Genomic DNA, 21,592 nt, shown 5'->3' on the forward strand with positions numbered 1-21,592 from the left:
ATAACTACTACACATCACTACTGATGGGTTCCACTATACTTCAACCAAGCACAGCAGATGTGCACATCTGATAGACAGACTGCTTAGAAAATTAAAGCTATCAGAGCTATAAATAAGGAATACATAAATATGAACACAACAATGCCAAAGCATTATAGCTGTGAAAAAAAAATAAGTGAGTAAGATGTGATTGTGATGTAAACACATCTGACACTTGTCTGTAAGCCACTTTCCACTGATTCATAAAGCTATGGTTTTATAATTCTTTTAAAAAGGAAAATTTTTCTACACTGATGCATGCAGTAATTTCATTGTACATTCTTGACTACAAAGCAATCTTCAAATCCTCTTGCAGATCTTGACATATCTGATCAGAATTTCTCCAGAAAAGTCAGCTTATCATATTTTCAGCAGCCCTTAGTGCTTCAGTAGCCTTGAGAAGCTCCTTAATAACCGATGAGAAAGCTTTAGGGTTAATTCCTTGTTCACAAAGCCGTACACAAATAGACTAAGTTTCCATATCTAAGCCAGTATTCAAAATTCTGGAAATCTCAAGCAGAACGTCCATGGTCTCCCTTACCGCATTCATGTTCGCCGTCGCCGCTCCTTGGGCGCCGTCACTGCTCGCCATGGCGGAGGCTGAGGGAGGCCGATCACACATCCTTTGACTACTTTTATAAAGGAGAATTGTAATTCTGTAGCTTCAGGGGAGAAGGACCATCTCCTTACACATATCCTTACTTTTTTTTTTTTTTTTTTGCAAATTATTTTGCTAATTATAGACTTTTATTTTTAAGGCTAGGTCCTGAAATTTTATTAGTAAATATTAAAAGAAAGACTAGGCCTGAATGCATATTTTACACGAAGAAATAGAAAAAAGGCTGAAGAACATTTTATTTCATAACAAGAGAATAGGGAGCATGTAATATCCTTCAAGAGGCCTTTATCTTCCACTCTCCAGGAGATTCTTCTTAAAGATGAACACATTGGCTTATTATCAAGAATAAGAGTATTCTTTTTTGTTGTTATTTTCATATGTTTAGTGGAGGTACATTCTGCAACTTCTTTTATGCAAGTTTTTTCTAAATTGATTTCTTTCATTATAACCTCATGTTTGCCTATAAGAACCTACTCTTCATTCTGTCTTGGGACATATTTATGAGATATGAGCTATAGCTGAATAATCTGTAGAATTTAAGGCTGTAATCCCTTAAGCAATGTCCATTTGTGCTGCAATAACAAAATATCTGAGGCTGGGTAATTTATAAAGAACAGAAATTTATTTTCTAACAGTTCTGGAGGCCAAGAGTATAAGATCAAGGTCTTCGCAGGTTTCCTGCCTAGTGAAGGCTGGTTCTCTGCTTGTGAATTGGCTGCGTCCTTGGGGGAAGTGGGCGGGGAGGGGGGGCAGAAGCTGTGTAAACGCATGGTGGAAAGAGGGGCCAAAAGGGACAAACTTCCTCCCTCTGTCAAGCCTTTTATAACACCATTAATTCATTCATGAAGGCAGAGCCCTCGTGACCTAAACATGTCCCCAAGGCCTCACCTCCCAACACTGTTACATTGGAGATTAAGTTTCCAACACATGAATTTTGGAGGAAACCTTCAGACCATAGCAAGCAAGGTCCTGCAAAGCTGACCTTCTCCCCTAGCCTACCTTCCTCTGCAAGCTTTCCATGAGCCTACGTTGTTATAATGGAATGCTTCAAGCAGGGACTTTATCAGGATGCTCACATCTGAGGAATATATTCACAGTAACAAAATTTACAAGAAATAGTAGTAAACTAGAATTCACTGTATTAATTATTGTGGAAGATGTGTCTGGCCTTGGAACTGACTACAAGTTATTGATCAGAAATTGTGCTTTAGAGAGCAAAGAAGGAAAGTAAATGAAGTAGCCTTTTTACTAAGGAACATAATTCTGTAATGTGGTTATAACTTACCTCTCCTTACTCTCTTTACTCTTGGTATATGTGTATCTTAAACAGCCACACTTGCAATCTAGCATGAACTAATTTTCTTTCCTGGTTTTGTGCTAGAGCTCATTGACAGTCATCACACTAGTTTTCCTTTGTCCAGATTCTAAGCATGCCAACTACATTTCCATGCACATATCTGTCATTAAATTATGGAAATTTCACTTTATTTTATATCATTCTACATGTGACTGGATGATTTCTTAATATCCGAGAAACATAAGAAGCTATGAACAGCCTCATCTATTTTATTTCTGTTCATATTATGGCCAGGTTCTATTTCTGTACTCTTTCTCCAAATTCTGGGAAAGAACCCCATTTGAGGCCTATAATACTGAATTCCCAGATGATAGTCCCCCAAAATGTACTCAGATATTAGAGAAGTTAGCATAGTTCAAACTCTCAAATGTGTTGACCTGGAATTTCAATACCTGTGTGGACAAGAAGACTACAGGCTCAGAATTTTAAAAAAGGATTTTGCCGTTTATAAGAACTGTGCTCCAGGAAGAAAGGAAAAGAGACAAGAAGGCCTGCAGGCTTAACTGAGTAGATAAGTATAACCATCCACTCTATGGTTCACAGATCTTCCTGTTCCTCTCCATGCACTGAAGGTAGGAGTTAGAACTTTTAGACCCTGGTTTCTTGGTTTAAAAAAAAAAATAACAAACAAAGCTAAAGACCTAAAGTCATCCTCAGTGAGGATGACTTTTGTGAGGTCACCACAAAGAGGCAAATGCCATTTTGGCCACTGCGATCACAGACAAGTCAGTGAAACTCATTACACTTTATACCAGTTTCTATATCAGCAAAACAGGGGTAGAAATTAGCCCAATTTTATCAGGAAGTTGTATAAATCAAATAAGACAATATATGCAACAGGGATATAATTATGTACTGTGCATTAAGGAGAAAAGAATAATATAGAAATTATCACAAATTCCATTTATAAGTCAAGAAAATGATTGTAGAGCCAGTAATTTTGCCTCTGTATGACCTAGTCAGTTAGCTTAAAGGAAATTCATTTATTTAATCATAAAATATTGAACACTTTATATATAGCAGACAGTATTCTAGCATCAAGGATACACAGTGAAAACAACCTGCTAAAGTTCCTGTTTTTATGGTACTTTGAAGTGGAAAATGAGCCAGACTGTAAAAAATAAGTTATTAGATTCCATAATATGTCATCACCTTGATAAGTGATTTGGATAAAAATACAGCAAGAAGGGAGACAGGCAGTTGAGGATTCCAATGTTAAGAAGGGTATACAAATGAGGTCTCAATGAGGTGTCATTGGAATAAAGTAGTGAGAGAGTGTTGCTATGTGGGGGAAGCTATTCCAGGCAGAAGGAGCAATGAGTGTGAAGTCCCAGAGGCAGGCCCCTGCTTAGCTTGTCCTAGGAGCAGCAAGAGAAGCCATTGTGCTTGGAGCAAAGGGATCCACGGAGTAAGAAGTTTTGAGCCTCATTTGTCTGCCTCTTTTTCTCTTAGTCCAATTTAATTCCTGCATAGATCCTTGAAAATCTGCAAGTTTTCTAAATAGCTGCTGAAAAACTGCACTGCAAAATAAGAAAGAGAAGATGGCCCTGTCTCTGCTAGGATCTAGATCTAGAAAAGCAAATGATATTCTTGTCAATCTATCCCTAAAGGGACGAATTCTAACAAAGGAGTCTTGTCCTCAGTTGTACCCCCAGCACCAAGACCAGCACCTGGAATGCACACTGAGTGAATGACATGCCAACAAATGTCTTATTACTGCTTGGTATAATAACAGTACATAGCATTTGGTGTCTTTTGGGGGGGTTTCTTTTCCCTAATCATCTACCTTAATGATTTTTACTTTTTCACATTTTATCCCACTCTTGCAAAATCCCAGAGCCAACAATTTTGATAACAGACATCATTTTTTAAGCCATATAACAATTTCTTCAATATGCCCATAAGGAGACATGAAGGCTGATGTTTACTAAAGTTTTATTTATGGTCGCAAAAAAAAAAAAAAAAATGAGAACAGTCTTATTGGGCAACACTGAGAGAGTAGATAGGTCAAACTCCTGTTTCTGGAATTGTTCGAGTTATTATTACTGCATAACAAGCTAGCTCAAAACTTAATGCCATAAAACAAACATGTCATGTTCATGGATTCTATGTTTAGGAATTAGGACAGATCGCTGTCTGTCTCTGCTCCAAGATGTCTGGAGCTTCAGGTGGAAATTCTCTGGTTTGGGGTGATTCTTGGGATAGTCTTTGAGGGCTGGAATCATCTGGAGGCTTCTTCATTCACATATCTGGCAATTGATGCTGGCCGTGGGCTGGGACATGTAGACCAGATGGACCTACATGTGGTCTGAGCTTCCTAATAATCGGTGGCCTCAGAGTGATCAGACTTGTCATGTGACAGCTCAGGATTCCAAAAGGTGAGTCTCCTGCGATATGCGCCCGAAAGCTGTGACTTTCCATGTCAGAATAAACGTCAAAATCCTAACGAGGTCCTACACAGTATTGCCAATTGTATGGGACAGGATGATTCAGTGGGAGGGTAGAAACAAGGGTGGGAGCAGAGATCTCACTGTTAGAAAAGGCTCCAGAAAATCCAGATGAACCATGCAAGATCATTTTGCAAAAGTTGTGCATTCCTAATTCTTTATACAGTTTTGTCTTGAGCATTACAGGACTGCCAGGATTTCTGGTTCTGACCTATGAAAGCCAGTTGTGCCCCAGTCATTGAAACAACCAAAACATCCACGCATTTTCAAAATACCCCTGAAGAGAGCAGTACAATTTTATTGAAAACCACTGTTGTAAAATGTAACAATTGAACTAGTGCTTCTGGAATGAATATATGAGAAAGAAACTTGCAAAAGGTATTTGTTAGTTGGCCCCATGGTGTAATGGTTAGCACTCTGGACTTTGAATCCAGCGATCCGAGTTCAAATCTCGGTGGGACCTGCTTAGGTTTTGCTTTGTTTTTAAAATTTTTTTTTTTTTTAATCTAACCTCTCTCTGCAATTTCGTCTCTTAAAACTAGGGTGTTTCATTGCAATCCAGCCCATCACACGTCCTAGTATCTGACTAGCAGTAATATCTTTGTCAGTCCTCAGAAGTTGAGCCCACCTACTGAAGCAAGCCCATATACAGAAATCATCACTGCAAGTCTTCATCCTGTGACCTGTGTCCAGATGCGGATGGAGAGGGGCGTGTCTCTCAGGTGTCTCCCCTCGGCTTAATGCCTAGAAAGGAATATGTGTGTGCATACAATAGAAATATCTGTTTTTAAAAGAATGGCCACGTTACTCTATGACTGGAAAAAGGTGTCTAAACTGAGAAGATCTATTTTATTTGAAGGCGATAAACTTGGAGTGATTCTGTTTTATTCTTTTTCATGGAATGCTCTGAATGAGAACGGGATTCCAGCCCGGATAGGAGGAGCACAATGGTCAGGCCACACTGTCCTATAATAGCTGCAAATTTGTTAGGTTCTTTCTTAGACTTATTTTTGGTAAAGCCTCTGCACTTTGATTAAGCTGATACATATGGTACTGTTCTTCAAACTGCTGGTAGCAACCCATGAATGTGCAGCCCTTGCTGTCACCTTAGAGATTCTCACACAAGTCCATTCCCCTTTGCTTGAGGCAGCTTTTTTACATTGTAATGATTGCTGTCCTAACCTGCACACATCTCCAGCCTCATTTGTCACCATACCTGCAGCACACATAGCCCAGAATTAGCTTCTAGTCACCAGCCACGGTAACATTATTTCAATTCCTTTATTCTTTTCCCCCTCTCTTCTCATTTTCTACCTGCAAAACATTTTTGTCCTCCCCTCTACCCTCATGTTACGAGGGCTAGTTCTTTACTCATTCCTCAAGTATTAACTTAGACATTCCAGACCTTCTTACTGAGTCCTTCCCTGGCCTCCCTTTATCTGGGCTCAGGTGCCCCATCTATATCTCCTCAGCACTCTAAATCCCCTTCCCACACCACCTCATATTTTAATTGCTTGTTTAATAAGCTCTCCTTCCTGCTCTAGACAGCTAGTTCTCCTAGGGGAGGGACCAGTCCTGTGGCCCTGTTTGCCTTTCCGTTCTCAGTCCGACCTGGCTCATGTTAGTTCAAAAATACTTGCTGAGTCATGAACTTTCATCTAATCTGGTTTGATCGTTCCAGAACCTGGGATAGTTCATGTCCATGTTTTGTTCCAAATCTTTCTGCGTTGCTTCTTCTCAAATTTCTTTTCATTTTTTCCTTCACTGATCCCAAGTCTACATCCACTCTGGAGGTGAATTTCAACCATGACTCTGTCTTAATGATGCCACCCAGTCAGTAGGTAAAGGGGGGAAAGGGAGGTGTGTGATCGGATCACTACATTCTTCACATTTTGGATGAGAATTCACTTCACAAGAAAGGCTCCTTTCACTACATTCTTGGCCAGTGGTCCTGGAAGTCACTTCGGGCCTAGTTTTGGTTACCTATTGGTTATAGGGAGTCCAGGACCTGTCACGGGCTTAGCCCCTGGAAGGCACTAATTACACATTTGTGATTAATTTGAAGATTTTTTATTGCTGCACAGTAAGCAAGGATTTAAGCTGAAGGTGCTCCTGTATCCTTCCTAAGGGAGCAGGAAGGAGACGTGGCCTCTGAAGCCCGCACTTACTCTTTCCATGGTCGGTAGGGAGCTGGCGCGTAGGATATGGCCCTGGAGAAGCACGGATGTATTCTCTCTGCTAATCCGGAGCCACTGCTGAAGTCAGGGGCATCGTTCTGCACTTGATGCACCTTTGTAAACCTATCAGGAACCTCCTCAAGGACAAGGCCATTGGAACTATTTCCCTCTTTGGCATTGGAAAATGTGATTGAACTAGTGTATTGGGGACTGGCTGATTATGTTCGGCGGCAAGAAATCTACGGGGCTTTCCCAGCGCAGGTCAGAAATCATCCCCTTTTTAAGGACCTTTTCCTTTTCTCCATCGGAGTTTGGAATCTCTCGTGGAGGATTTTTACCCTCTCTCCCGAGGGTTTCCTACTCCCTCCGTGCAAACAAGGGACTGTTCTTAAACATGCTCGATCTGTTCTAGGTTTGAGAAAAACTCCCAATCCAGCTTTCCAGAAAATACTGAATTTAAAGACTTTGTCCAGTGATAGCCACTTGCAAAAGTTCCGTTGCAAAAGAATCCAACAAGAAGCCTCTTGCCGGTTTTCTACAGGAAGAGTTACTGCGTTGTGGTTTTGTCGTTCGTCCGTTTGGGGGTGGAGGGGGATTGCTCTTTGACATCCACAAGAGGGCGCGCGCGGTCCTCGAGTTTCCTCTCTTAAAATCTGACGTCCTAGAAGACAGCCACAACCAGGAAGCCTGGAAATTCAATTTCCACTAAGCACCCTCTTGCTGGACAGGCACCGAATCCCGCTAAACTACTTGGAGCAGAGCTGGACTCCTTTCTATCACTAAGGAAATTGCTGAAGCTCTCGCTTCTACATTTGTGCTGAATATTGTCTCGCTTCCAGGCAACTAAAAGCCAGCGGGAGTAGTTCGTGAAGGTGCTGGGAAGGTAGGACGCGACTCAGAACATCCAGAGAACGTCACAGAAAGCTGGAGAGTGCGAGGAAGAAAGGGGACATTCTCACAGTATGGGCTCCTATGTATGCGGGAATCTTTTTTATGGCCATTTTGGAGTCTCGCCCGTGGACTCTCTGGTGAATGAGCAGTAGGACCGCGGGGCTGCGCGCTGTCCTGGGACACTCCCGCGGTCCTTCCTTTCCCCTCCTCTTCGCCCCCTGGGTTGCTCCCGGGGCTGCTGGGATCTTCCTCCCGCCTCGTCGTCCAAGTACACTTGTTTTCAGTTTTCCGTAAACATCAACGTCTCTCCTGTGACTTTGCTAAACCCTTCGATACGCGTCTTCAAAGCGCCAGATACCACCCTAGTAAACGGCGGTTGTTATGAAAGCAGTAGGATCTGATAACGAAACGGAGTGAAAGATCTCAGGTCTCTCACACGTTCCTCACCTGTAAAATAGCGCCAACGGTCCCCATCCCACAGGGTTGTTGTGAGCCTTAGGTGAGGTAACAATACAAAACGCTTGTCACAAAACCTGACACACGATTAGGGCTCAGTTTTGGTCAAAGACTTCATTTTTTTTTTTTTTCCAGTTTAGAAATAGAGGCAGGCGCATCAAGTTTCTGAACCACTTAGAAGGAAAGGCTTGGGAGGGATTCTGAAATTAAAAGTCAATGGTTTCCTAAATTGAGACTCTAGTATAAAGGATGTTGGGTGCAGGTATACCAGGTAAGCATCCATGACTTATTCGTATAGAAGAAAACCAGAATGTGAATTTACCTGTCCAGCAAATCAGGGCATTTAGGGAGGAAGAAATAGGTCATCAAAATATTTAGGGAAGTGAAACAGGTGAGAGGTCCCGTGGTGTAGTGGTCAGCATTTTGGACTCTGAATCCAGTGATCCGAGTTCAACTCTTGGTGGGACCTTAAGCTAGGTTTTTAGTTTGATTCCTATGACCTCTCCACAAACTTCTGATTACTCTGCTATTTATTCATCTCTTTTTCATTCCACCCTGGAGAAGTTTTTATTCACAGGTACATAAGCTAAATGTCAGGGGAAAGACCTATCCCCTACCTTAAGTGATATATTTTCAACACAATTTTATTTTTCATATACTGTATAAGTATTTATCAAAAATTAGATATTTTCTTCTTTTTATTGATTGCATACTACTATTAAATTTAAAAACAACTGAAACCAGAGAAAAACACTTAAAATATAGAGAATTACTGGTAATAACTAAAATTCATCTCTCAACTTTTATGTATTTTTCTATTTCAGAGTGGTATATGATAGGGTGATCAGTCACAGCCTTTAAGAATAAACATGTAACATAGCGGGATAAAATTCTGTGGCAGATATGGAATACCTTTGAAAAAGAGAAAAAGGATTCGTGTACATTTTTTTGACTGTTAAATAAAACTATGCCAAGTATATTTTTAAAGGATTCTAGTGCATATCGAATTTTTAGTTTTTAGGTTCCAATGGACAAAATTCATTGATCAGCCAGACTCTTCTAACGTTCACATTTTACCAGATGCTGGCAATTACATTCTTTGGAATGATTTAAATTTATGAAGAGACATTTTAGAAGACCACTGGAAAACAATACATGAGAGCACATAAATATTGTTACAATTCTTGAAGATTCTAAGGGATTAAAATAGCTTGAAGATGCTGTTCTTGATTAAAACAATAAAATAATAGAAAAAAGCAAGTCCCTCCTCATCATCTCATGCTGAAACTCTTTCATTTCTATTCTTCAAGTGGTTTTTTTCTCTTCCATGAATTTCCCATTTGTGTACATTTGCTTTAAAATGGTTTGTATTTTTATTATGATTTTGTAAGCATTGAAGCATATTTTTATTAAGATTTTTTGCTCAAATATGTCTTTTGTAACAGTTTCCAAGTCAGTATTTTTTCTTCTGAGTTCTCTTATTAATTTCAACTACGTTTTGTTATTTTATGTTTCATATTAAAATCACTAATCTACCTGTAGCTTGATTTCTTACACAGTTGAGGGGTCTGTCTTTGTTTCCTTGCATAGGCAAAGTTATTTGTGTCATCACAATATATTTTAAAATCACCTTTGCCCACTGAAATGAAATATTAACTTTGTGATATGTTAATTCTCATGTATCCTTGTGTACATTTAATTTATCCATTTCCCTCTATATATACTTATAACAATGCTAAGATCTTTTGATTAGATTTTCTCTTAATACATTTTACTTCCCCAGAGCCTTCTTCCCTTATGGTAGTTGACATTTTTAGGCACAGAGGAATAAGGAGATAAAGAGGAAGAGGCTGGAAATTTAAACATTTCATTTTGTAATTTCTGGCTTCTAGTAAAGAACTAAGAACCAATTAGGCAGCTAATGAGCACACATATGAACCAGTAGCCTGGAGTACAGAGATCTCAGGAGCCGGATTCCAGTCCTTTGGACCTCTGTTTAATTACCTTACTCATAGTAAAGATGTTGGTTCCATTAAGCACAGTATAGTTTCCTTGGTGAACCCTGCAGGCTTTGAAGGATCCAGAAAATGACAATAGGTTATAAAAGGGCTTCAGCATTTGTTTGAGATATTCGGAATAAATATCTCAAATAAAACTCATAGTTTGCATAAATGAAAACGAGGATCAATCTCTGAAGGCCATCTTTTGATTTTCATAATTCACACCTCAAGGGCAGGCTGAACCCCCCCCATTTTTCTCTTTTTCTCTCTTACACTATTCCCCTTTCCTTTTTTATTTCATCCACTAGCTCAGTTTTTATTTTTATTATTATTCTCTTTCCTGCCTATATGCAAAGTAAACCAATAACAAAGTATTGTCTCTGTGCTGTTTTTAAGATAAATTGAAGGGCTGTACTTAAGGTTTGAAACTGTCAAAAAGCACTTTAATCACACCAACCTTGTTTATAACTGGTTGCAGTAAGAGACCTACAGACTGAATGGAAGTTTCAAATCCTGAATTTACACAGATGTGTTTATAATATGTATGAATCAAAGAATTTATGTGGAGAAATTTCATTCTAAGCTGTGATACATCTGAAGTGATGACAAAAAGTACAATTAATAAATAACCACCACTGTTTTCACTACCAATTCATTTTAGAAACCTTGGTGCCATTTAGAAACCTCTGTGATCCTGACTGGTAAAACTGTCTCTACAGAAAACAATTTGACAACAAGGTAATTCCTCTAATTTTACAATGAATCACAAGCAAATGCAGCAGAAAAAAAATTATCACTGGTGAAAGAACAGCTCAATCAAATTAACTTTATGTGGGACTGCTATTTCAACAAGAGTAGTTTTTAATCACTCTTCAACGAGTTTCCTAGGTCCTAAATTTCATTTTCTTTTAAGCATTCAAATGGAACTGATACCATCATAACTGATTTTTTAAAAAGCTTTTAGGTCCTCGGAGGTTGCATCATGGTTTACATTTACTTATAAACTGATTTATTTCCTAAAGGGAGAGCTTTTCCTGATTTTATCTTTTTCTGCTCAATCATTAAAAACAAAAACAAAAGCCTGGGTGCTGGGGGATGTAGTTTGCTTGCACAAAGGCTCACCACCTGCTAGACTCAGGTTAATGGGCAAAAACAAAGCTCCTTGCAAATTTTAGGCTTTCTGTGTGGGGTTTGCCCCAAATAGAAACACAAGCTTGAAAAAGTCTTTGATTTTGTCTTCATCTGAACAGCACAGGTGGGAATGTTCTCCCTTCATTGAGTTCCTCTGCAGATCAAACCCAGACCCAGAGTTGTTAAGAACTGTTCATGACCTGCACCATAGGGGTAAGAAACAGGAGAGGGTGAAAATTCTCCTCCTGGAATTCCACTGTCAAACCCTAGAGGCAGCAAGGAAATGATCCTAACAAATGGGAAGATTTCATACTTGGGAGTATCCCATTATACTTCTTGTCTGCTGCCACCAAGCTACGAAAAATCTTTTCCAACACCAAAGGTGAAAATCATCCCAGCTGGTGTGACCTGGGGAAGTAAAAGTCAGTTTCCCAAATGCAGCCTGCTCAAGAACATGTGCCCTGCAATTTGGCAAGCAACAGCTTGCAGAGAGACTACCTACTTGCACCACTAGGGCTGTGTACCCTTCCAGCCCCTTGCTAGTCTTAACCACGAGCAAAGCAGCAATGAGGGCAGTGGAACAAAGTCTTTCTGAGAAGTAGAAAGGAGTCAAGTTCTCTCAGAAGACAAGCCCTCCTTTGTGGAACCTGGGTAATGCTGGCAAATGGTGAGCAAGTTCAGTAGTATAAATCTTTTCTTACTGTGGGTGAGGTCTCAAAATGTTCCATTCATTTCCACAAACTTTTAGTAACTCCTTCCACTGAAGCAGAGGATGAGGCCTCTGCAATGAACAGCTACACGTACACTACTAAGCACAGGACAAGTGTGGATCTCTTTCTCCAGAGGCCACTGGCCAAGAATACAGTGAACTGGAATCTTTTTGTTCAAGATGAATTCAATCCCCACCATGCAAAGAGGTCCCTCTCTTTCAGTGGCTTCACAGCGCTTCAGTTTTAATTATAGTTAAACATGTGACATGTGCCCTTAAAAAGCAAGCAGACTTGGAATTGTAAAGAAGGAAGAATGACAGGAAGAAATTTAGGGACAACCAGAGCAGACAGACTTGGGACAAAAGGTGAAACAGAGGTATCCTGGGTTCTGGTGAAAATCAAAACAGAGTAAATTAAAGGTTATGCTCCCAGCAAGTGTTTATGAACTTTTATCCTGACACAGGGACTGTGTTAGGCAGTGGGGACTCTAAGGAGAACGAGGCTTCAGGATTAGTCCCTACCCTGGTGGGGAGGCTTGCTAGAGGGTAGGAGAGAGATATTATTAAACAAGCAACTAAAATATGTGGTGATATGATAAAAGCAATTTGGGTGCTAAGGAAACAGATGGGGCAGCTAAGCCAAAGGAAGCCAGGGAAGGCTCATGAAGAAGGGCTGTAAAGTCTAAGTGGGATCTGAGGCAGGTGAAGTGAGGGCAGAGGAGAAGGCTAAAGAGTATTGTGGGTAAAAAATGAGAAGAATGAGAATGTGGAGCTTGGGGAGAAAAGAATTTCACCATAGCTAGTGCTTGGAAGACAAGTGTGAGGACTGAGGGTGGAGATGTGGCAGGCTAGGGCAGCACCGACAAAGTGTAAAGGGCTCCCTGGAGACTTCTCTGCTTATTTACCAGTCTGCACTCAACATTCTCCTTTAAGCAAGAGTCCTCCTTTTTCTCCATTTACTTAAATATCTATCATTGATATGGACTCATGGAATCTTTTTTCCCCAATTGCTCATAATTCATTGTTGTCCTTAATTATCTTGGTGTTCAAATTCACCCATATTTAACAAGGGAGAGCCCCTTCATGTTGGCTTACAGGTCCTTGTAACATGCCACCATCATGAGCACCTTCTTACTTTCTGGCATAACAAGTTGTTTCAGGCTTGACTTGCATCTACCCTGCCCCAGGCCAAAATTCAATCATTTCTCAGAGAAGCCCTGTTTCCTTTCAGTGAGGAACAGTATTGGAGAGCAATATTAAGGGGCTTAGTGTACGTATGGCTTCTACGATGTCTGTTTCTTGGTCCTTTTAATGGAAAGACCTAGGAAATGCATGTGCATGTATACACACATAGTTGCATATACTTGCACATGTGCCAATATATACATACATGTGCACATATACATGCCCATACACATACATATACATATTTTAGAAATCATGAGTTCACACTCACACCTTCAACTTCAATCCATCTCTGTAGGATTCTTTCTTGCATTCTCCCATTCTGTATTTGTATGTGTCCCTTCCTCCACACCGAAACCCCTACCTCCAACAATATTGACATATTTACTCCCTTGCTTTATCCTATAATACACCTACAATAGTTTCAGAATTGCTTTACCCATCCATTACCAAAAATTTCCAATAAAAATAGTTAAAAAAAAAAAAAAGAGTTAAAGATTTGTTTGCAGTTCTTCCCCTCTTCCCCAGCCATCTTCATCCCCTTGGCCAACAGTGAAGGAGTGTATGGTCAAATGCTTTGCTCACAAATTATGTTCTTTTCCTTTCCATGTAGTCATGATAGGAAATAGAATAAAGTTCATTTGCCTTGGTTTTCTGTCAGTTTTAGGGTTTTTTCCCCCACTGCTTCTCATTCTTATTGATTTAATATTAATTTTTGAAAATGTAGAACATTCCCATGCTTTCAAAAGCTAAAGATATACCAAAAAGTGTACTCAGAGAAGTGTCCTTCCCATATCCCTTGTTCTCCATTTCCCCCAAAACTCTTACCACCCTTTTAGGTAACCAAATTTACTGTTTTCTGGTTTATCTTTGCTATGTTTTATTTTCAGAAAGAAAAACAGATATGTGTATGTTTTCCTAATTCCTTTTCTTCCTTGAAAAAAGAAGTAACATACTATAATACTTATCTGCACTTTTTTTTCATTTAACAATATACATATGTTTTTTTGTAGCTGCATAGCACTTCTTCTTTGAGTCCATGTGTCACAGTTTATTCAAGCAGTCTCCTATGCCTGGACATGTAAAGTTAGTTAAAATGGTTTTAGAGAGTAAGCAAGCAAAATAACTTGAAGATTAGCAATCTCAGGGACCTTCAAACAAGAACATCTTCACCAGCAAAGGAACAAAACAGGCCCATCACATGCACATTTTTATTAATATTTTTTCCTTTTAATATTTTGTTCTGCAAATTCCCACTGTTTAGGGGAGTTTATATTTTCTTCTCATACTATAGGCACTCATTAAAAAGTATTTTGATTAGTAATTTTCTCTCAATTTCTTTTGTAAATATATCACTAAGACTTCTATTTTTCTCTTGAGTTTGTGCGTGGAATTTTGATGCACAAAATGTTTTATTTTAATGTATTCCAATGGTTTCTACCTTTCACATTTTAACTTCTTTACTTCTTTTTTTTTTTTTTCTCATAACATCGCATGAATCTAGTTTACATAAGTATGGAGGGAAGAGGATATAAAATATGTTTTCCTGGCCATTGTAACATTAATTGCTTTGGAGAAGAATTCACAGCACATGAAACGAATTTAATAAATCATGCACAGGAATCAGGAATGAAAAGAAGAGTGAAAAGAGCAGGAGACTCCCATAGGAGTAAAAGGCAATATAGATTTAGAGTAACCAATGGCTTCAAGCAAAAGTCAGTAACTGTTTTTCCTTTGAGTGCAAAAGAATGGAAAATCATATTCTACTTTAGTGTATTTTCTATTCATTGGAAGATGGAAGGCTAATTTGTGGGAAGTAAATGTGGAAATTGTCCCTCCTCTTTCCAAGTAAGATGTGCCTCTCATTGGAAATGAATGAGAATGGAGTCATTCGGAGAAAGGAGAAGACTCAGATAGGCATTTTAGGAGATCATCAAATACAATCTTCGGAAGCTATCTTCTCCCTGCGACTGCGGAAAGTAATTCAAAAATCTCGATAGCAGAGGAAGGTTTACGATCAGTCGACCTCTGGGTTATGGGCCCAGCACGCTCCCGCTGCACCATTCTGCTTGTGGCACATAGTCACAACTCTTCTTTTTTATCCTGTAAATGATCAGCGATTCTGTCAGAATAAATATTTTGTGCCTTTCTATTTTTCTTTTGCTCTTTCTTCCTCAGCGTTCCCCTCTCCTCTCTCGGGCTCTCTAAAATTGACTGCCTCCAGAACAACATGACCCCAGCAGCTTCCTCCAAATTGCAAGTTGTGCTTTCCCCATATGCCAAAGACGCTTCAAACTGACATGTTCTCTTCAAGGGCTGCTTTGAGCTGAGAGGAGAAACTCCATAGCAAGTGGAGCAAAGCCCTCAGAAGCCCTTGTTTAGAGAGAATCGAGGAAGGCATGAAGTCAAACTTACTCTCCTTAGGTAGGATGTATATTAACCAGTTCATTCTGTTTTCCCTTCCCCAGGAAAATTTCTTTCACAACACTAGAAGCATTTCCGCTTACTGATCTAATGCCATTTGCAGCTTCCCGGGCACCTAGTCTACCCTCACAGGTCTCTGACCTTGGATTCCCGAAAAGGGACTTTCTATCCTGTTCCTTTGGGGTCATGTCTGTGGACAGCTTTCTCTCATCTTCAGCAATGTGTGTTCTCTCAGACCAATGGCCTGGACAGAGATCTCTGATACTCTTTTATTCTGTGCTCTGTTGGCAAAGTCATTTCCACAGCTTTTCTCTTGCTCTTTTCACCAACTACCTTTCCAGTCTTTTTTGGGTTTCTCTGTCTTCGTTAAGAAGTCTTGTTTTTCTAATCCCAGGCATGGGGTTGGTGGTCATTACTTTCCAGCAATTCCGTTTGAGTTTTCTCTTTTCCTTCTCTAAAGGAAAAGAGACACTGACACAGATGTATTGTCATTAGGAAGATGTTCCAGAACAGGAGCTGGAATGATTCATGTGGACAAAATGGAACCTGAGCAAAACTGAACCAGGTCCCATCAGGACTAGATCTGACACCACTAGATTTGGAATCCTGGACATTAACCATCACAGCAAGGAACTGCCACTTACCCTAGAGGGATGAGATTTATCACCTTCCCTGTTTGCCCAGCTCTCTAGCACTAGACTCAGGAGCTGCCAACCAGGTGCCTGATCCCAACCTCCTTCAGACAAGAATCTGAGCGGAAAAACGTTTTTAAACTCAAAACCCAGGCCTCTTCTCTCCCCTCCCCTCCACCAAGGTGTTTCCTCTTTTCCTCTCAAAGGAGATTAGGGCCGTGGCGCCTGGCCCTCCACTCTCTAATGGAAAACCAGTGAGGCAGTAGGAGGAGGAGACTGATCGTTTGCCATGCGATAAGGCAGAGGTTACCTCACTTCCCGCTCAACTCAATTAAATGTGATGAGGCTGTCTTTGTCTTGCAGGGGAAGAGATTGATGCATATATCTGAGATCTTTCACCTGCGTGTTTCAATTTCGCGTCTATGTTAATCAGAATGCTACTTCATTTTAAAAGGTAAAGGAAGAATTTTAGAGAAATTACTTCAGGAAGAAGCTAGTATTTGCGGGAAACATAAGTGTTTGAACAAGTCTGGGAAGAATTTTTGTGCTATAGGACATCTGTCAAAAAGAGTGACGAAGAAATGGGCGGATTTGGTGTGGAGGGTTGGGGGAGAGAGAATCAGTTTCCCAGATCTGGAATGAAAGCAGGGCCCCGAGTTCCCATCCCACCATCAAGAAAGACGCCCAGTGAGAATCCCAAAATGGACCCAGGGGTGTTTCTCCGCCACCGCCTCACACGTCCTTTTCCCCGGGCTCATGTGGGGACCTGCCGGTTATGAAACTACAAATCAGTCTTAGCTGCTTCATTAGAGGTTCGGGGTGACTTTTCCCAAGAGAAATTTAGGAAAGAGCTTGGGCGATTTCCTCAGCGCTGTAGTGGCGGGCAAAACTCTCTTCCAAGCAGTCAGATTCGGCTGGACGCACGCAGCGAGCAGTGTGGCACCTGCCTGTGTTTCGCGGCCGGCGCGGGCCTGCATGGCCTGGCGGGCAGGCCCCGCTGAGTTTGCGCAGAGAAACGCTGCCGCGGGAGGCGGCGTCCGGCTGCTTGGGGCGCGCCGCCTGGTGGAGACCGCGGGTAACGAGCTGGTGACTAGCCTGCAGGTTTCTGTTTGCTGGAATAGTTGTTTGGAAACAGGGCTTTGAAAGGTGACTCTCACTTAAACCTTTGGTGGCTACTTTTATCGGTACATCACGAGTGAGATCCTCCTGCCCTCAGCGAAGTTTCTACAAGTCAAGAGACCAGGATTGTTAGGACCTAGCTGTACTTAACTATTCTCACACTCGTCTCCATATGACAAAGCTTATACTTTGTAACTTTGCCTTTAATGGAAAATCTGTACTTTGCAGACTGAAGGACAAAACCATTAACTTGTAACTGAAAATGTTGCTGTGATTACCCAATCCTGGGGAAATTTGTTCTAATCTAACGGATGCTATTTGCTTCTGTAAACCCGCTTGCTAAAAGAATCTAATCAAGTCACGTAGCCGAATAGGGGCCCGAGGCAGGTCCCGGGCCCAACAGTTAAGGAATGCATGATGTAACTTTCTTGCTTCTGTTCTTTGTTCTACTTCCCGCCCTTATTCCACTCCTCTGTGCCCAATGTCAGGTAGCCCTGACTAAAAATAGTATAAAGACTCCTTGTTTTTTTGACTACCCACCGTTCTCTGTACCTGTATCCAGACAGGGCAGGCAGGGGTGGTCGCTGGCCAGCTAATAAAGACTCACAATTTGGCTCAATTCAGTCTCAAGGTGGTCTTTCTCGCACTCCATACCATAACAAGGATGAGGTTGGTTAAGGACTGCTATCTGTCTGCACCACGAGACTAGGCCAGGAGGGAGGCTGAAATTGCCCAATGAGCGATTCCAGTTTGTCAAAATGCAGGGCAAATTGTAGCCAGCAGGTTTGAACCGATGCAGAGAAGCTCAATTAGGTTTTCATTATCTTAAGCATCTAGAAGCTGCACCGCAGTCAGGAGACCTGCTCATGTTGTGTTGCCTGTCATATCTGTTTTAAAACTAAGTAAACTTAGGGATGGGGCATTGTCATGGACTGAATTGTATCCACAAAATTCATATGCCAAAGCCCTAACCCTTAAAGTGACAGTATTTGGAGATAGGGCCTTTAAGCCCTATCTTAAATAGGTTGAAGTAGGTCATAAACGTGAGGCCCCAGTCCAATAGGACTAGTGTCTATTTAAGGAGAGAGAGACAGAGAGAGAGAGGAGAGAGAGAGAGGGAAGGAGGGAGGAAGGGAAGGAGAGAGGAGGCAGAAAGAGAGAGGGAGGGAGGGAACAGGGGGACAGAGAGAGAGAAAGAGAAAGAGAAAGAGAGAGACAGAGATAGAGACAGAGACAGACAGACACCCAGGATGCATGAGCCCAGAAGAAAGGCCTTGTGAGGATGAAGCAATAAGTGGCTGTCTGCAAGCCAAGGAGAGAAGTCAAGAGAAACTAAACCTGTGATACCTTGATCTTGGACTTCTAGCTTCCAGAACTATGAGAAAATAAATTTCCATTGCTTAAGCCACCTAGTCTGTGGTATTTTGTTATGGCAGCCTGAGCAAACCAATACAGGTGTCAGTTGTTTCTATGAGTTTGATTATAAATCAAACCTGAAGACCCTCCTGTGGTGTTCATGCAGAGTGGCCAATGGTCCTTCTAGTAGGTGGTCTTCATCATGGGGTCAGTAATGTTCACACAATTTCTTAGAAGTATCTTGTTTCTAGATGTACTTCAGTTCTACTCTTTCTCATATTTTTACTGTGGGTGAACACAGCTGACTTAGGTTTTCCTTTCTTACTTTTCCTTGTAAAATTCACCTTTTTCAAACTTTTCAAAAGGAAACTACCACCTCTTATCCCTTCAGAATATTAATATAGTTAATTGCTGTGGAATGTAAAAATCCTCTGGAATAATTAAGATACGATGGAAATATTGATGTCTGAAAAGCCCCTTTAAATCAAGACGCTTAGATTCTGTTGTTTATTTTGCATAAAGTCACAGATAAGGAGGTGTAAATTTCCTTATTTCCTTCTAAAATATCTGATGCATCACTGAGTATAGATATGACATGCATTGTCAATAATACAGTGGTTTATGTTTCCTTGAAATTTCACTTGAAGTCACAAAAGCAGCATTGTTATTTTTGTTAACAATTTTGGATACCATAAATCTACATTGCTGTGACAGAAGGATCTGTTCCAGGCCTCTCTCCGTGGCTTGTAGATGACCATATTTTCTCTGTGACTTTCCATGATATTCCGTCTGTGTCCATGTCCAAATTTCTTCTTCCTATAAGGACATCAGTCATAATGAATTAGGACTCACTCTAATGACCTCATTTTAACTGAATTACCTTTATACCTTAAAAAGACTCTGTCACCAAACATGGTAACATTCTGATATACAGAGGGATACTGGGGGGTTAGACTTCAACATATGAATTGGGGGAGGCATACAATTTAGCCCATAACAGACACATATTCTTTAAGGATTGTTATGTCTTCTTGAAGAATTGACTCTTTATCATTATATAATGACCCTCTTTATTCCTGATAATTTTTCTTGATCTAAAGTCTAAATTGTCTGAAATTAAACTTACTCTCAGCATTCTTTTGACTAGTGTTAGCATATGTATGTATTTTTTCATGCCTTTACTTTTAATCTATCTGTGTCTTTATATTTAAAATCAGTTTCTTGTAGATAACATATAGTTGGGTCTTGTTAAAATTTCCTATGGTGTCCTTATTTTTGTCTTGTCTGTTGTCTTTGTCCTCTAGGGACTCCTTCTTAAATAAGGTCTGTGATGTGCCATTCTTGTAGTTGTAATCTACTGTTATTACACAGGAGTCCTCCTGGTGTAGTAGTAAGTTTGGGGAGCGGTCTATGCTTAGGTCTCAGTCTTTTAGTGAACCTGTGCCCCTGAGCTGTGACCTTCATAAGTGCTTCTCAATATGCCCCTGTCCTTACATGAGACAGGAAGGAGAGAGGGGGCTGGAGTTGGATATTTCTCTTTCCCCAGGTAAGTTAGACTGTAGTAAAATCACATTCAAGCTCTGGTAAACAGTTTCCCTTGAGGGCAGGCCCTGCTAGGGAGAACAGAATGCTCTGAAGTTATTTCAGAATGGTTGCTTTCCCCTTCCCCTGTGGAAGTATGAGGGGATTTTCCTCCAGTCTTCAATGTGAGAACCTGGTAGGGTTCCTAAGGGTAAAACTCATAGAATTATGGGGACCTCTTTAAACTGTACTACCCCCCCTTAGAGGGTTTAACTTTCAAGTTTCTTCACAGGGAGCCTCCAGCAATTCACCAATGACAGTTTAAATTTTCTTACCAGGGTGCTGGCCCCAGTGGTGGTTTCTGCTCCTAGGCCTCTACTATAATAAGTTATGATTCTATGTATTTTTTCTTGTAAGGACAGGAGAGATGACTTCCAAAATCCTGATATGCCAGACCACAAACCAGAAGTCCTCTAATTGGCTTTAAAATACCTGTTTTATTAAAGGTATGCACATGGCAGGGGCAATTTCAACCATACTTATCTTCAAAGCTAATGACCCTTAGCAATACTATGGAATGCATTAACTAAAGATAAATGATCTTTGTCTTTAAAGATCATGTTAACTCCATGATGTTGTATAAACATAAGTCCTGAGTTGTTTCTAAACAGGGTGTATCTGCCCATCTGCCTTGTGTAGTAATAATAATTTAATTTATGATTTCCACCTGGATTCAGTGGAGCCTATGGGTAAATGTTGGGGGAGGGTGTTGACTGTTAAGCCTGGTCAAATAGGTAGACTGTGCCTATAAGACACTATAAAAAATCCCTCCCTCCCCCAACCAGGAGCAAACTTTGGGCTTCCTGGTCCTGACATGCTTCTTGTGACAGTTCAAGACCTACAGGCAATACATATCCTGTGTTACCTGACCCAGCAGTGGGAAGACAAAGAAGCATGTGCCTGGGATTTTTGGATCCTTTTCAAGGTATAATCTTCTGCTGTTGCCCTTCTATCTCATGCTGTTCCATAAGCAAAATCGTTTGGACTTTATGATTTCTTTCAACAATAGAACACATAAAGTGATTAATTTGTAATTAATGTAATATATTTTAATATATAATTTAGGTATCTAACAGCAGTTAACAAAGTTTACATCTAAAAAAATGATCCATTCTTAATCAATTTATCATTCAATTAAAAATGGACAAACACATGCTCCCCATATCAAGACAGCTCTGTCTTTGATATTTAAGTTTTTGTCTACTAAAGGCCCAATTATCTGAGTGCTCCTCAGACTTTTTAAGTAAGACTCTATTCTAAAACCAGAGAAAGCCTGAATTCCATTCCTGCTCCACTGCCAGGACCCTGGTCCAGTGCAGTCAGAGTGGGACGTGGACTCCATCTCTGTGTCCCTTGGTCCATTTTCCAAAGAAAGAATGTGTCTCAGTGTGGGCTTCTGCCCATGGCATCTGTCACTCTTCACCAAGTGTCCACTGAGTGCCCAGAGGCACTGTTTGTCCCTAGGGAGA

At 40.6% G+C, this 21,592-nt stretch overlaps 2 non-coding genes and 1 pseudogene across 2 annotated transcripts; 2 read left to right on the forward strand and 1 right to left on the reverse strand.

Moving 5' to 3' along the window:
• Positions 1-391: 391 nt before the first annotated feature.
• Positions 392-631, reverse strand: LOC105805626 (annotated as a pseudogene).
• A 4,222-nt stretch (positions 632-4,853) lies between these two features.
• On the forward strand, positions 4,854-4,925 carry TRNAQ-UUG. Its single transcript has one exon. It is a non-coding gene; the product is annotated as a tRNA-Gln (tRNA).
• A 3,458-nt stretch (positions 4,926-8,383) lies between these two features.
• On the forward strand, positions 8,384-8,455 carry TRNAQ-CUG. The gene has a single exon. It is a non-coding gene; the product is annotated as a tRNA-Gln (tRNA).
• Positions 8,456-21,592: the final 13,137 nt, after the last annotated feature.

This window comes from Propithecus coquereli, unplaced genomic scaffold (genome assembly GCF_000956105.1).
Source record: "Propithecus coquereli isolate 6110/MARCELLA unplaced genomic scaffold, Pcoq_1.0 Scaffold131, whole genome shotgun sequence".
Lineage (NCBI taxonomy): Eukaryota > Metazoa > Chordata > Mammalia > Primates > Indriidae > Propithecus > Propithecus coquereli.